This window comes from Acinonyx jubatus, chromosome D1, assembly GCF_027475565.1.
Source record: "Acinonyx jubatus isolate Ajub_Pintada_27869175 chromosome D1, VMU_Ajub_asm_v1.0, whole genome shotgun sequence".
Taxonomy (NCBI): domain Eukaryota; kingdom Metazoa; phylum Chordata; class Mammalia; order Carnivora; family Felidae; genus Acinonyx; species Acinonyx jubatus.
In genome coordinates, this window is record NC_069390.1 from 43366888 (window position 1) to 43384741 (window position 17854).

The window sequence follows — 17854 nt, forward strand, 5'->3', positions numbered from 1 at the left end:
TTTCTTGTTGAACAGACCGTATTTTCTCAAACCTCACATCTTAGAGATTTCCTTGGCCAGGAAATTACTGGAGAATTTCTTCTGCTTATTGTTGAAGATAATTATATCAGGCTTTTTTTTTTCCTTTTTTTTTTTTTTTTTTTTTTTTTTTGGTAAATAGGCGTTTTCAGCTCTCAACCTTGGTGGGTTAAAATTAAATTTTCACACTCACTCCTGGAAGGATGGAGGGCTATGGGAGATGGTAGGATGACTCTTAGCAATAATGCCAATTGTTAACATTTGACATTGTATTCATCAGGGTGCTTAGTGTCATATAACAGAATCCTCTCAGCTAATTTAAACAGGATGGTATTTGCTACAGGGTAGTGAGTAGCTTACAGAATTTTTTCAAAGGCCAAGGAATCAGGTCTGGAGGCCACACAACCAGGAGAAACCAACCCCAGTAGGAAGTCCATTGGTGCTCACCTATAGCAGTTTTGACTCTAGGTGACTACTCTGTGAGTGCCCCCAAAATACCTTGTCCCCTCTTACACAGCCCATATCTTAAAATGCTCAAGCTTGCCTTCCCAGTGTTCATGAATGTCCACCTGTTCATGAATGATTGCCAGAACCTAAATTTTGTGTGGAATTCTAGCTGCAAGAAGACCTGAGAGGAAATGTTTTTAATTTTCTAATGTCTCAAAGAAGGCTTGCAAGAAGGATTTTGGGTAGCTATTGAGCAAGCCACATTCAGCTTCACTTGGATGTTTAATAATCCTCTCTAACTCCAACTCCAAAAAGAAATTTTAGGGTTTTTTCCTATCCGAATCTATTTCTCCCCTAGTTTTACCCAGAATAGTAAATGGCAGCACCAATAGCTTAGTGTCTTCAGCTCAAAATTTAGGTATAATCCTTAATTCCTCCTTTCTTTTCATCTATATCCAGTCCATTGGTAAGTCCTACTAAGTCTATTCTCCCCACCCCAAACACATCCCATATCCATCCATTTCCTTCCATCTCCACTAGAGTCTTAGTCTGTCTGAGTTACTATGACAAAATAGCACAGACTAGGTAGTTTATAAAACATAGAAATTTATTTTCACAGTTTTGAAAGCTGGAAGTCAAAGATGAAGGTGATAACATGACTAGAGGAGGGCCCTTTTCTGGGTTGCAGACTTCTCATTGTATCCTCACATGGCAGAAGGGGACAAGGGAGCTCTCTGAGGTCTCTTTTCCATGGGCATTAATCTTATTCATGAGGGCTCATGACTTAACCACCTCCCAAAGGCCCCATCTCCTAGTACCATCACATTGAGTGTTGGGATTTCAACATATGAACTTTGGGAGGACTCAACAATTCAGACCATAGCAACTAGGGACCCTTGCCCAAGCCACCATCATCTCTTGCCTGTACAATCCCAGGAATCTCCGAACTAGTCTCCTGGATTTGACTGTTGCCTCTGTAATCCCTTCTCCACACAACTCTCACAGTGATCTTTTAAAAGCATAGATTGTATTGAGTCATTTCTCTTCTTACAACTCCCCAGTATAATTAGAATAAAAATTTAAATACTTTTATATAGCTTTTAAAAGAGATGTGATCTACCCCCTATCTGTCTCTCTAGTATCTTCTGATGACAGTCTCCCCTCACCCACATACCCACACTGGCTTTCCGAAAAGTCCTAAGCTGACAAACCAAGAGCTTTCTCACCCTAGAGCCTTTGCATTTGCTGGTTCCTGTGCCTAGAAAAGTCTTTCTTATCTGTCAATCTTACCCTTCTATGACAACATCCACACCTAACACACACACACACACACACACACACACACACACCACCCCACTCTTTTGATGGCCGGCTCCTTATCACTCCTTAAATATCATCCACTTAAAACACCTCGCCTGGCCCCCCCATCTAAAGAATTCCCTTCAGTCTCTTTATGATATTAATCTGTTTTACCTCCTTTCAGAACTTGCACCTCTTTGAAATTATCCCTGAAATCTACTTATTTGTATATTACTTGTCTTTTTTCATTAGAATGTTAGCTCCTTGAGAGCAGCCTTCTTGCATATCTTGTTTGCCAGTATCTCCAGTACCTGAAAGGGCTCAGCACAAATTTTGGCCTAATAAACATCTGAAGAATCATGGAAGCATATGAATGTTGACTCTGCAAAACTTAGCAGTGTGCTAAGGGCTCTACTGAGATAATTTTACATAATCTGTATGTATTAGTCTGTGTTCTCCAGAGAAACAGAATCAATAGTAAATGTTATAGCTGATTACTATAAGGAATTGACTCACATGATTATGGAATCTGAGAAGTCCAAGATCTGCAGTCAGCAAGCTGGAGACCCAGGAGAGTAGATAGTATAGTTCCAGTCTAAATCCAAGTCTGAAGGCAGGAAAGTACTTGGATCAAAATGAGCCAGTCAGAGAGAAAGAATTCTTTCTTATTCAGCCTTTATTATATTCAGGTTTTAATGGATTAGATGAAGCCCACCCACACTGGGGAGGGCAATCTGCTTTACTCAGTCAACCAATTCAAATGCTAACCTCATCCAGGAACACCCCCACAGACACGCCAGGAATAATGTATGACAAACATCTGGGCAGTCTGTGGCCCAGTCAAGATGAGACACAAAATCAACCATGATACCTCACAACAACTCTATGAAGTAGATACTGTTAGCCTTGCTTTCCGTTTGAGAAAACCAAGGGTAGAGAAGTTAAATACTAGCCCAATGTCACTCACATCTAATAAGCTTAAGAGCAGGATTTAAGCATAGACAGTCTGACTCCAGAGTCCACACTTTAAATATTTATGTTTATTTTCCTCTTTCATAGCAATTGTAGATATTTATGGAGTAGCAGAACGCTCCAGATAAATGGTCTTCTGAGCTCAACTAATTCAAATAGGCATGGAGATTAGAGTGAACTCTAGGCAGACCCAACTATCTCCCCAGGTACCCAGACATAATTAGTAGAGAAGGCTCTTGGGGGATCAAATTCACTCTTTTATAGACCATCACATTCCTTTGGTCATCTCTTTTCATCTTGTCAGTATATCTGAAGACCATGGCAGCACCTGTGAAATTTTCAGAGAGGGAGCCTCCAGTCCCAAGACCAGAGCCCCATCTCTCCTTAGTTGACTACTTCTCCACAGTGAATGGATTATGTGGGTCAGAGATGATGTTCATTTTTCAGAATGGAGTGAATAAATGAAGTGTCAGGTATAGGAGTTAGAATTTACCAAAAATCTTGACCCAAGGGCAACAAATGTGATATTCCAATTGAAACCAGATTCTAATCCTAAGAAGGTAAAAATGCTATGCAAATTTCTGTTCAGAGATGGACCTGTTTAGAACAGTGCCTGGCACACAGTAGTCACTAGATATATATTTGTTAAAATGAAAAACAGTGGTATAGCAACTTTTTTTGCTTGTTTGTTAATTTGTTTTGCTTATCCATGATCACCAGTGCCTTGTTGGATCATCGATGTGTTTGTATATCCAAGTTTGTGATCTGAACTTAGGAAAAACGGCATTGTTTTTGCATAACAGAGGGACAAAAAAAAAATTGAAGTTCCCTTTGGGCAGTCTTGAAGGGATACATGAAAAGAGAAGAAACAACTCAAGCTCAGTCTCACAGGGGTAAAGAGCTAGTGAGAAACATTTCTTGATAGTTAGGGGATGAAATGAAGGACAAAATGGAGGGAAAAAAAGGAAAAGAACAAAAATCCTTCATATGAAAATTTAGTTTAGTTATTTGGCAAGCTACGATGTGACTTCTCCCTTTACCCCTATATCTTTAATATAATTGATTATAATTCTTTTTTCTGTTTGGTTGAACTGGATATTTTTTAATACCAAAGGCTTTTTATTTATTGCCAAATTGATTATTACATAATAGCTTACCATATTTATATCTTGGAGATGCTTCAGAAACAGTCACTATTTTTTTTTCACAACATAAAACTTAATTTTATTTTTTTAAATTTACATCCAAATTAGTTAGCATATAGTGAACAATGATTTCAGGAGTAGATTCCTTAATGCCCTTTACCCATTTAGCCCATCCCCCCTCCCACAACCCCTCCAGTAACCCTCTCTTTGTTCTCCATATTTATGAGTCTCTTATGCTTTGTTCCCCTTCCTGTTTTTATGTTATTTTTGTTTCCCTTCCCTTATGTTCATATGTTTTGTCTCTTAAAGTCCTCATATGAGTGAAGTCATATGATTTTTGTCTTTCTCTGACTAATTTCACTTAGCATAATACCCTCCAGTTCCATCCACATAGTTGCAAATGGCAAGATTTCATTCTTTTTGATTGCTGAGAAATACTCCAGTGTGTGTGTGTGTGTGTGTGTGTGTGTGTGTGTGTGTGTATACCACATCTTCTTTATCCACTCATCCATCGATGGAGATTTGGGCTCTTTCCACACTTTGGCTATTGTTGATAGTGCTGCTATAAACATGGGGATGCATGTGTCCCTTTGAAACAGCACACCTGTATCCCTTGGATAAATACCTAGTAGTGCAGTTACTGGGTCATAGGGTAGTTCTATTTTTAATTTTTTGAGGAACCTCCATACTGTTTTCCAGAGTGGCTGCACCAGCTTGCATTCCTATGAACTGGATATTTTTGAGGAAATCCAGGAAGAGTTTGAGTTTTATTTCAGACTTCACATGAGGAAGAATCAAAGACAGCACACATAAAAACTGTAACCTAGAGATGATGAGGATAAAATCAGGGTTTGAGCTGACTCTTCCTTGTAAGGGAGCTGGAACATGTTGGTAGAGCTCATCTCACATCTGGGGCTACACCAGCATCAGGGCAGCCTTCAATGAAGAGATTTCTCAAGGTTATTGCCTTCCATTTAGTAGGAATGGGAGTCATCCCCCATCCTTCTCTCCTATGAGATCCCACTAGGAGTTGTTTACTGGAAAATCTTCATGGCCTTGCATCAACCCCCTTGGACTCGCCATGCCTGCCCCCAGCTCAGTGACTTACAAGTACCTTGTTGCAAAAGAAATAGAGTAGAGGGCAAAGCTCTCACCTTCCCTTCCCTATTAAGAGCTCCAATGTTCTCATGTGTCATTTGGTAATTGAGATTGTCAATTAGTTGCCTCATTTCTGGTCTTCATTTTCCTCTCTTTCAGCTAAACTCAACCTTCAGCCCGCACAATGGAAGTCAACAAAGTGAGGTAACAGCTTTCTATGTGAGTCACTCTGGGTGACACTGTGTTCAAAGAGCACTGTGGGGCGAGTAGACAGAGTCCTCCAGGCAAGTGTTTCAGCCATCCAAGAACTGGCATGCAGCCCAAGAAACACTCTCACCTGATGACGGACTAGTGGGATGAGTCCTGGAGGAAATAGTTCCCAACAGCCAGAGAGTCTCTTGGCTCATGCACAGCAATGCTCTTCTCGATTAAAAATGTTGTCATCATTCACGCTGCAATGTAAAATCCTTCTACACCGTGCTCAGATTTCTATAGGTTTCCATCTACTCTGCATATTAAAGATAGGACCCTTCCATGAAAAGGTGACATCTCTAAGTTACTATTCTGCCTGAACAGCCCTAAATAATGGACAGAAAATGGTTTGGGGCCCTCAAAGGGCAAATACAAGGAGGGAAATTTCTATGAGCTATTTCTCTTTGCTGAGCACTCAGAGGAAAATTGTAAGTGGTTGGAAGAAGGCTTTGTTTTCTAAAAGACTTTCAGTCATTCCTGAGAAATCCCTCTGCTTATTCCCGGAGAGAGGTCATCTCTTAGATGCTGTCAGTCAGACAGAGATCAGCAGCAAAGGAGAGGTGCTCAGAGAGATTTTCAACTAATGCAGCCAGAGGAAAACTGCCAAAGAAACAGGGCTCCTTAGGATAAGTAAATTGAAGGATATTTGGGGGATAAAAATAAATCCTTTTTGAAAATGAAAGATGGAAGGATGCTGTATATACAAATTGCCCTGTACATCAAATTCTGAACAACAATATCGCCATGGCTGGCCGCAGCGCAATGACGCAAATAAAGATCTTCTCAGATATGCTTGATGGACCTTTCCTCCAAAGGTATCTATCCTGTTTCCATATCATTCTCCTAGGACTTGCAATAGGGGGCTCTTAAAGATTTCACTTTGGTCATAATCTCAGTGGATCCAGATTGAAAGCTTTGGGATAGGGACTTCTATATAGAGATTGAGGAAATACAACCTAAATACAGAGACTGGCAGAGGAGAGGTAGGTTGTCTAGCCTAGTCAGAGAGAACACCGTGCTGGATTCTTAATTCCAGAAGTAATCAGCACTATCAGATCTCATTGGTGAAACAAGTGATAAGGAACCTATAAGGGGAGGAGGGACCACTCAAGAATCTGACGTTTTTCAAGTCACAGAGTATGGATCACACCTCAACACCTAACCAGAAACTTGGTGGAACTGGAGCCAACCTCCCCCACCTCAACCCTCTGAAGGTGAAGCTGAAAATTAGAGTATCAGAGTTGTATCCTCATGATGGAGTAGAGAGCTAGCCAGCTAATCAATGAGGATCAACATAGAAGTTCAGTACTGTGTAGGGTCATAAGAGAAGTAAGGAGAGTACTAATTAGCTACTAGAGAATCCTGAAACGCTGGCTCCTAGGTATAACAATAAATAAAAATAAAATAAAATAAAATAAAATAAAATAAAATAAAATAAAATAAAATAGGGGCACTTGTATGGCTCAGTCGGTTAAGCGTCCAGCTTTGGCTCAGGTCATGATCTCATAGTTCATGGGTTCAAGTCCCAAGTCAGGCTCTGTTCTGGCAGCTCGGAGCCTGAAGCCTGCTTTGGATTCTGTGTCTCCCTCTCTCTCTGCCCCTCCCCTGATCGCTCACGTGCTCTCTCTCTCTCTTAAAAATAAATAAAAACATTTAATAAACCAACCAACCAACAAACAAATAAATAAAGGTGGTCTGGGGGCACCTGGTCATGAACTCACAGTTCATCGGTTCGAGCCCCGCATCGGGCTCTGAGCTGTGAGCTCAGAGCTTGGAGCCTGCTTCGGATTCTGTGTCTCTCTCTCTATTCCTCCCCTGCTCATGCTGTGTCTCTCCCTGTCTCTCAAAAATAAATAAATGTTAAAAAAAATTTTTTTAAATAAAAATAAAAAATAAAGGTGGCCTGCAGGAGAGGATCTAAAAGGATCCAAATAGGAACTGAGCAGCTGGCAAATAGTCTGCGGATCATGACAATTCCAGGCCCTTTAAGGTGGTAGGATAGACACTATTAAGATCTATTCTGGGGCGCCTGGGTGGCTCAGTCAGTTGAGCGTCCTACTTCAGCTCAGGTCATGATCTCACAGTTCGTGGGTTCGAACCCCGCATCAGGCTCTGTGCTGACCACTTGCTCAGAGCCTGGAGTCTGCTTTGGATTCTGTGTCTCCTTCTGCCTCTGCCCCTCCCCCACTCATGCTTTGTCTCACTCTGTTTCTCAAAAATAGATAAATGTAAAAACAAAAATTAAAAAACAAAAAAGATCTATTCTGCACAGCGAGACTATTCTACCAGAGAGGATTCATAATTAAAACAGGCAAACAGGAAATAAAGGACAGAGGCTGACAATGGTTTTGTTGTAATTCTTAAAGAACTCAAGAACAAACCCCCAAAGACCCAAAAGACTAAAAACGCTCCTGGTTGAATTTTAGAGCACTAAACAAGAAGTCAGGAGTTTTTATGCATTTTGTAAGCCTTGCCCACCCTTCCCTGTTCTACCCCCAATCTCTACTATTCTGTCAACCAGTTAGGCACTTGAGTCTCTGGGCTCAGCGAAGTAATGTGTAGGTTCAGTACAAAAGTGGTTCAACAGCAAAGCCCAAAGACAAACTGACTTCATTATTTCCCAGGGCACACAGTTCCTTTAAAGTAGGGCCACTTATAAAAGCAATAATAACAATGGATGTCAACATTTATTTCATAAGTTCCTACATCTAAGCTAAGGGCTAGCATTCGTTACCTATTGTGTAAATCTTTACAACAACCCTATGAGATATGTCCCATTACTGGTCCCATTTTACAGGTGAGAAAAAACAGAGGCTCAGAAAAATTAAGCAACTTTCCCAAAGTCACATGGCCAGTAACTACATGTGACATATAAAGAAAACAGGCTCACTCAGTACTCCAACTTATTTCTGGTATAACACCCAGTATCATAGAGGCTGGAAAACTAGAAACTACATTACCAGATCCCCTTGAAACTGGGCTCCATGTGCAGACTAGGTTCTCACAAGTAACACCTGGAGGCAGAAGGGACTAGGAGAGCCTCCAGGTGCAGAGATTGTATGTGGTTTCTTCATGTGTTTCTTCCAGAGCAGCTGTGTGGAAAGTTCTGGTCCCCAATGTCATAATTGCGGCAACAGTTGAAGCAATGGGGTTCCCCTAAAATAGTCCTGTGATGTGCTTGAGTATTTCTCCAAGCTGTTGTGTTCTTAGCTATGGTTCAAGCCTAGGAACTAGGCTTGGTTCCTTGGGCTCTCCAAAGTTCCTTTAACCTACGTAATCTCCACTAACAAACACTTTGTGCTTAAATAGGTAAGAGTGAGTTTTGTCATCTACAGCTCAAAACCCTGAATAATCACCGTGAGAGCTAGGATTCAAACGGAGTCTCTTCTGACTTAGAGCCCAACACTTAACCTGAGTTTTACTGAGAGGCAAGGACAGCTTAAATATAGGGAATTCTAACAAGCAACATTTAACTCAACTTTCTTGAATCACTTACGTTTCTGTGAACTATAAAGTGCTCCACATCCAGCTAACCATACATACTCATCCTTCACATATCAGATGCCCCTCCACAAGAAGCCTTCATGATGCCCCCACTCCTGTTATTTAAGCCTAAGGCACCCTTATAATTCCCCTACTCCAACATTCACCTACTGTACCTGTTCAGTTCATTGGCCATAACACCTACTAAAGTGTAAGGTCTGGGAGGGCAGGACCCATGCATATCTTAATCCCCTCTGTATTTCCAACACTTATCACAACCCCTGGCACAGAGTGGGCACTCAAAAGATACATATGGAGTTCTCAACACCCACCTCCCACAGAAAAATAAATAAGTATATCACTATGAGAGGTGGTGGGTGTGTTAATTAACTGGATGTAGAACCCCTTCACAATGTGTATGTATATCAAATCACCATGCTGTACACTTTAAATATGTAACAACTGTGTTTGTCAATTATACCTCAATAAAGCTGAAGAAGATAGATAAATGGATAGATAGATATTGAATAAATTAATTGTAGAAACAACTCCCACACGGTGGCACATCGCTGAGGGTTTTGTCGAGCATTGGAGGGGAGGACATCTGAATCCCCATGTCCTATATTGCATACATTTGTTGCTGATAAACTCTCTGTATCAGGGGTGGAACTTTGGATAACTGCAGACAAATAGGGTGAGAGTTCTCAGTAATAAGTGGGTTATCAACAATACCAAGAAGTATGCAGTTTAGGAGGATCGGTCTAAGTTGTAGAACATGGAATAGAAATTCCTAACTTGGTTAGTGAAACAAGAAAGGACTAGAAAGAACCTGCAATTCTCACAATTCTGGTTAAGCTTCACTTATGCCCTAATGAGAAGGTATTGGTGGTTGGCCCCAATATACACTGGAGGAGTGCCTAAGCAGTATTTGTAACACAAGCCAATATTTGAAATACACATAATATATATTGTTTATAATATAAACTACATATAGTATATATCATAAAGCTTATATATGCAATAAACATGTAAGTAAATTCTCAAAAGTTTCCATTTTCATATAGTTCACCCTTGCCAAATAAAAATTTGTTGTCTTTATTAAAAAAATATTTTAAGGACCTTTCAAATTGGTGTTAATAAGTAATACCTGAATGAGGTAGAACTAACTACTGTCTAATTAAGTAAACTAGGCAGGCATCCCCTTCCATGTCCATACATATCCTCACCTCTGAAAGAGTAGTGAAGATCTTTACTTAAAATGAGTTATTGCAGATGATTAGCACTGTTTAAACAATCCCAATGAGGGATTGTTTTTATTTGTTCTATTGATATATTAATTCTCAAAGGATATAACTTCCTCATGTGGGTTGAATTTCACAAAATGATAGTTCAAGCCCTTGAAATATTGACTGAAAAACTAATTTATCAATGCTGGCAAGAAATCTTAATATCTTAATTGGTTGTAATATAGGATACCCTGGTTTTAAAAAAGAAAGAATAAAAAAAAACCTTCCCCGTTTCCAAATACAAATCAATATATTTCTAGTGCTCCTTGGATTCCCTCTTATCTTCTACCATCCCTCATTCCTCATTCTTCCCTACAAATTAAACATTAAATGTACCTACTGAGCACATAATCTGAGTCAGTGGGTTTTCCTGCTTCTTTTAAATCCAAAAATAACAGCTCTACATTATAAAAGGGCATACGAATTGAAAGACCTTAAGTAGGAAACATGGCTTAAATTCCTATATGTTAAAAGGAAAAAGATAGTAAAGCTGTTCAAAAGAGGATAAAAAAATCAGTCAGTAGGTTGAGATTTAAGTTATAGAAATGAACCAGGTAATTAAACGTCTGAAACAGTGGTTTTTTTTTTCCATTTTCTTGACTAATATGTGCACTTTGTGAGATGCCAATTCCATAGACCAGTGAGGTAATTTGTCCACTGGATCCATCAGAAACTGGAGATGGCTTCAAAAGAACTATAAGGCTTCTAAAGCCAAATTGCCCCAAGTCTTTTATGTGGCAGGCACTTTGCTAGGAGCCCTAGTGAAAGCAAGAAGTATAAATGTTTTACAAGAATTCATGCTGGAAATGTATTCCTAATTACTCCTGTGGAATTTTCCAGTCAGATAGGAGTCTAGCAGGGTGTAGGCCTGGGATAGATTATTATTTTCTGAAGGCACTCATACTAGACCCAGTTTATGCCTTACCCCAGATTCTTCAGGCCACACCTACTTTGCACTGCTTGTGCCCACCTCCACCCTCAACCAAGCATGCTTAACACAGTTCCTATGCTCACAAAATGTGTCACTGAAGCTTCTCCAATCCCCCACCCCCCACACACAGATCAAGGGGCCCCAGACATGGGACTTATTGGGAAGGAGGGACCAGTAAAATCTCTGCATTCCCAACAGGTGCCTGGAGAGGTGAGGCAGCACAACCCAGAAATGCAGAGGAAGTGATGCCTCCTGGAAGGCACTAGAAGACAAGACGGGAGAGAGCAAATAAATTTACCCTCCTTTCCCTTTCCTTCCCTTCCCCTGTCCAATGCCCACACCATGGACTGTTTCAAAGGTGCAGTAAAAGCTTCTTTGGCCTCTCTGAAGACATCCTATGAGGCCGAACAATTAACTACGTTTGTTATCCACGAGATGGTGGCCAGCTCAGCAGCACATCCCTGGGTTTGCCATCCCTCCTTCCCCTGCCTCACATCTGTTTTCCTCTCACTTTTACTTTCCTGGGATTAAACTCTTCTCTAAAAGGTTAGGGTGGACATTTTTGCCACAGAGCCTGTTTTTTAGGAAGCCCATGCTAAGACAGTCCCCGTGGCCCTGGGAAAACAACCTCACAACAGGATTTGGAGTTGGATTTTTCACTGATCTGAGGGCAACAGGGAGCCCATGGAGGCAGTAAGCAGGGTGGAAATGACTCCTGGCTTTTAGGCAATCACAATTACTGACACTTTTTTTCGCCTGTAGTTAAATGGAAGACAGAACAGCAGGAAATCTGGTATTGAGATTATCCAGTGGCTCTTTCTGGTATAATCTCACGGGGTTAATTTGTTTTAGGGTCTAGAGAAGACTCCACATACCCTTGAGGGGGCAGCTATCTGTCTTTGCTGCAATTGAGACCTACAGAGGACAGGAGTCTGCCTTCTCCACTGAGCACCACTTCTCACGGGCTTACAAATGCTGGATCTGGGGCGCCTGGGTGGCTCAGTCAGTTAAGCGTCCAACTTGGGTTCAGGTCATGATCTCATGGTTCATGAGCTCGAGCCCTGCATCAGGCTCTCTGCTATCAGCATGGAACCCACTTCAAATCCTCTGTCCCCCTCTCTCTACGCTCCTCCCCCGCTTGCGCGCGCTCTCTCTCTTTCTCCCTCTCTCTCTCTCAAAAATAAATAAACATTTATTAAAAAAAGAAGAATGCTGGATCTATTGATTTGTGTCCCACCTAATATTCCCTGGAACTAAGAAATCCATGTTAACTCAAAGAAAATGCAGCAACTGGCTTCCCACATACCCATCTCCAAAAGTATCCAGTTTATGGAATGATGGAATGGACTGTCAAAGGCTCAGATAAGGCACCAATATCAGGGCCATTTTGCCAAGTTGGGCACTTCCTTCTGGGATACAACATATGTATTAAATCAATAATTTACATGTTGTGTTGTGTTGTGTCCTCTCACCATTTCCCCCAGTGACCTACTTATAAATTTGTGCTTCCTGTCTCTGCAACCTGAGATTCTGCTGTGGATCTCATGAAATCATGGTGAACAAACAGATATTTGCAATGTCAGGAGGACAACTGGTTAAATGGAAAAAAAAAAAGGCAAAACTAAAGTGTACTGATCAATTGACATCAACTTGGAGAGATTTGTAGTTACATGTCTAAGGCTACATGAGCATTTGGATCAATGATTTGGATATATCTACTGAAAAACTTGCCTGACAGAAATACAAAAGTATTCAGAGGACTCTCTGGTGTTCGAAGGAATGAACATTTATCACCAGATAACAGATAGGGTTAGCACGAGCTTGAACTTTACCTTGACATTTTGGGAAGAGTATAGTCAGCAAGCTGAGATCAAGGCTTTCTGTCAATATGCTTATTTTTTTAATGTTTATTTTTGAGAAAGAGAGAGCAGGGAAGGGGCAGAGAGAGAGGGAGAAAGAGAGAATCCTAAGCAGACTCCACACTGTCAGCACAGAGCCCCATGTGGGTCTCAAACCCACAAACCATGAGCTGAGATCAAGAATCAGATGCCTAACAGACAGAGCCACCCAGACCCATCAATATGCTTATATTTAAAGACATTTTGAGCACCCTAATTTTTGTCTATTTGGAAAATGTATTCTTGAATTCTCTTTTTTCATTTTATTTTTTTAATGTTCATTTATTTATATTTTTAATGTCCATACCTGAGAGAGACAGAGAGAGCAAGAAGGGGAGGGGCAAAGAGAGAGAGGAAGAGTGAGAATCCCAAGCAGGCTCTGCCCTGTCAGTGCAGAGCCTGACAAGGGGCTCAAACCCACAAACCATGAGATCATGACCTGAGTTGAAACCAAGAGTCAGATGCTTAAACAACTGAGCCACCCAGGTGCCCCAAATTCTCTTTTTTCAGTTTAAATACTTCACTATTCCATTATTCAAGGAATCATTTTTTTTGTAGTTATTTTAAGTGAATGATACATAGAATGCCACTGACATCTCTACTTAGAGAAAATTTATGGGTACTGTACCTATAAATTCCTAGAATATCTGAAAGACGGTCTCTGGCAAGAGTTTTAAGGAAAAAGATACATAAATCTAGTAACAAAGGAGAACCAGTGAAGTTGTTTAAAATAAAAGGAGAATTTGAAAAGTATTACTAGTAAACATTCACTACTGAAATATTCATAGAGACAGCTGTTCTAAGGACAAAGGTCTCTTTAAAATTAAAGGGTTATATTAATGCATGCAGTTCTATGGAACTTGTACTCTGAAGAATTACAGAAACCATATCTACAGCAAGATTCTGTTAATAGAATAGGAAAAAAAAATCCAAAAGACCCAGCAAAAAGAGTGAATCGAAAGTGTCCACATTAAATGGGTTAGTGGCCAGAGAACTACCTGGATGTCTAATCTGAAATATGAATGAATGAAAACGCCTTCTGTTTAACTTGACTTAAAGTTTCCAGCCAGAATCTTTTCCCAGAGTACAGTTTCTAACTTCAGGTGCTAACCGTGCTTAGAGAGACAGGTCCTATTGGGTTCAGTGCATTGTACATAAACTCCCACTCAAAGGAGGAATATGCAAATGTGTTCAAACTTTCTTAAAGCTTCTAAAAACATTCACTGATTGTTGGTATGAAAAGTGTCTCCTTCAAATTAGGCTGTTATACAGACTATTTTGGTAGGTGGAATGTTGTTTTTGAAGAAATTATGAACAATCCTGAAAATACAATTCTAGTTTATGTCCCACAGCATTCAGGCACAGTTACCATGTATGCTGGCAAATATTCTATTCATGGGGTAGAGCTATTCTGTGGGTGTGGCAGGAGATAACCTGCTGTGTATATGAAGACGACACAATAAGCGGCAACTGACATGCCCATCCAGACTTGTCAAGTGAAAAGACATAGGACACATGGATATACTGGCTGGTATTGCTCTCTATATCCAAGCTCTAATTCTAAACTTTGAAGTCTAGAAGTTCAATTTTTTTTCCAGTGCACTCAGAGTCAACCAGGCCTGGGGAATTGACACCCCGGCCCCCGTGAATTTAACTCACCAAAGGCTGATGTATATAATTTACAATGAAAGATATGCCTTTCTCTTTCCAAGGACCAAAATTTTATGTCATTTTTCTGTAGATTGATCTTCCTCATTAAGATACCTGAGGAGCTAAATTAGTTATTAGGATCTTCCTTAGCAGAAAAAATTGAGGTGTAAGAAATTTGATGGCCAACAGGGATATTTCATTTAATCATAGGCAAAACCTGGTAAGATCCTGCCTCCCAACAAAGGTCACTTCTCATTTGATCAGAGTCCTCTGCTAGATGTAGTCATATTACCCCTTGGATAATGCTGAAACAATAGTGACAAATTCTTTTTTTATTTTTTATTTAAAAAAAATTTTTTTTAATGTTTATTTATTATTGAGAGACAGAGCATGAGCATGGGAGGGGCAGACAGACAGGGAGACACAGAATCCAAAGCAGGCTCCAGGCTCAGCTGTCAGCACCAAGCCCGCCGTGGGGCTCGAACTCACAACCCGCGAGATCATGACCTGAGCTGAAGTCGGACGCTCAACCAACTGAGCCACCCAGGTGCCCCAATAGTGACAAATTCCTATCTTCTAGTTTTCCTTTTTTATAGACTTTACAAAGGATAATCCTACAGAACACAACTTCAAAACAGTTTGTAGAATTTGTTTATTTATGTAAATATTTATTTTTTGCGAAAATTTGCAAACCAAATACTATGTACCCTGCCTCCAAAAAATAGGTTAATACTGTCAGTCAAAATTACAATATTTGGTGATGAGCAAATGGTGGTTGAGTGATAGGGTAAAGTCTAAGATAATTCTCTGGGTATGAGATAGAACAGGTTTTTAAATTGTTTAGGTGGGTTAGGGAGAGAAGAAAGGTAACAATCAATTAACTTTGCTGTAGAGGGATGAGCAGTGAGATTCAAGAAGTTATGTGTCGTTTAGATTTGTAGCCATATTTCCCACATCTTTGACATTCCTAAATGTTAAGACTGAATATTTGTGTCCCCCTCAAATTCATACGTTGAAGCCCTAAGCCCCAATATGATAGATAGTAGTTGAAGCCGCAGGGAAGTAATTAGTTTTAGATGAGGTCTTAAGGGTAGGGCCCCTATCATGGGATTGGTGTCCTTATGAAAAGAAAGACCAGTACTCTCTCTCTCTCCATACATGAAGAACAGGTCATGTGAGCCCACAGCAAGATGGTGGCAGCTACAAGGCAAGAGAAGAGGCATCAGAATGAAACCTACCTTGCTAGTATCATGATCTTGGACTTCCTAGCCTCCAGGACCGTGAAAAACAAACTTCTATTATCTAAGCCACTCAGTCTACGGTATTTTGTTATGACAACCAGAACAGACTAAGACAAATTCCATCTTCAGTAACATCACACACATGGTTACATCCACCTTCCCAGAGTGGTTTTTGAAGTATTTCTTGCTGGCCCATTTGGAACAAACAGATTAATTCTTAACCACTATACCTTGGCATGATGAGTCGGGGGAGGATAATGCTTAAATCCACCAATAAGTCTCTTTAATGGCACCTTGGAAATCTTCCAAGAAGAACCATAAATACCCTGGGTTCATTTATAGGTCATAATTTGTGATTTGTCTCCAGGGTTTTTAAAAAGAAGTATGTATTTATATTCAGATTGATGGCCCATCATTTTTAACCCTGATTAAATAGGTTTGGGGCAATGTACAGGCTAGTAAAATTCCTGTGGTGAGTATATTTCCTGAAAGCTTCTTTGAGTTTGCTACTCTCGGGGACTTCAGGTAGTAAATCACCGGATCTGTGGAAATTCATCAAAAAAGACCAGACCACAGATAGAGCTGTGGAAGTGTGTGCTACAGCTGAAATGTGAGATTATTGTTCTTATGATGCCATGAAAGATTTTGTCCATGTTTGTTTCCTAAAATATGCCAGGCATTTGGCAAGGTTCTTTACCACCTTTAATGTTCAAAGCCTCTGCAGTAGGTATTATTATATCTACTTTACAGTTTGGAATGTCCAGGCTAAAAGACATTAATTAACTTTCCAAAGGTATATATCTAGTATATGGTAAAGCCAAGAAGGGAACTCTTATCCTCTGGTCTGTTTCTCTTGCCACCAAATGCAGCTGCTTCTTAAATTGACCAAAGGCTTAAAACATTATAGAAGTAGCCAACTGGACCCAAAAGGATCCATTAAATCCAAGAGTTACTCCAACACTACTAATTAACAGAAAATCTTCCCAGAAAATAAGCTTCTCCCCCTACCGACTCACCTGGAACTGCTTGAAAAGACCCCTTTTATAAATAGAGTGGAGGATATTTTAGTGAGAAAGTCGGTGCCCAAGAAAAGTCAACAAATAGAGCTAGAAAGGGTTGCTTGAGCCATCTTTACAAGTATTGGGTGGTTCAGTCAGTTAAGCATATGACTTCAGCTCAGGTCATGATCTCGCCATCGTGAGTTCGAGCCATGTTGGGCTCTGTGCTGACAGCTCAGAGTCTGGAGCCTGCTTTGGATTCTGTGTCTCCCTCTCTCTCTGCTCCTCCCCTGCTTGCACTCTGTCTCTGTCTCTCAAAAATGAATAAACGTTAAAAAATTAAAAAAAAAACCTTGAATCTGAATTGATCTGAGAAAAAGATTGCAATAGTCTCTATATGTGCCTCAAAAGACTATTCCCAATTTTTTGAAAATTCTTAAAGTTTTCTTTTTTGTTTTGTTTTTGTTTTGTTTTTGAACATTCCTAAATTTTTCTAAGTTATTATGAAGCTGTCAGTATGGTATAACATATCGTGTAACACGTGCTATTGACATCCTTTGTGGAAGTTTGGAAATTGGAGTTTCTGGTTTTCTTCATGCCCTGATAATTTAACTCTCAAGAATCCCTTCATTTCATCCCACCCTCATACTGACAGTAGGAGCACATGATGCTTATTTGGGGTACTTTTTCAAATGTGTGGAAACATTTTGGCCTATGGACAATAAATGGGGAAACTATTAAAGATGAACCAATAAACCAAAGACTAACATGTTTAAACTTTTCATTGCTGTGTAACATTCATTCATAAAAATTCGTAAATTTCACATTTAATAAATCAGATCCAAATACACATCGTATCTCTTCTCTTCTCTCCAGCTCCCCTCCACATTCCCTCTTTGTCTTCCCCCACTAACTTGCCCCTCTCCACCACAAGAAATCAGTTTCCATATTCCCAAAGAGCAGTGTATAAAGTATAAAGGAAAGTTTACAAAGCAGGCTAACATTCAAAATGAAGCTTTTGACACAATTGCCTCGTAAGCCCTACTATACAATGTCTGACTTTGGATTCCCACTTTGATTTTCATTTATGATTTCATCCTGTAACTCATGTTTTATAGGCTCTTTATCTGTTAGTA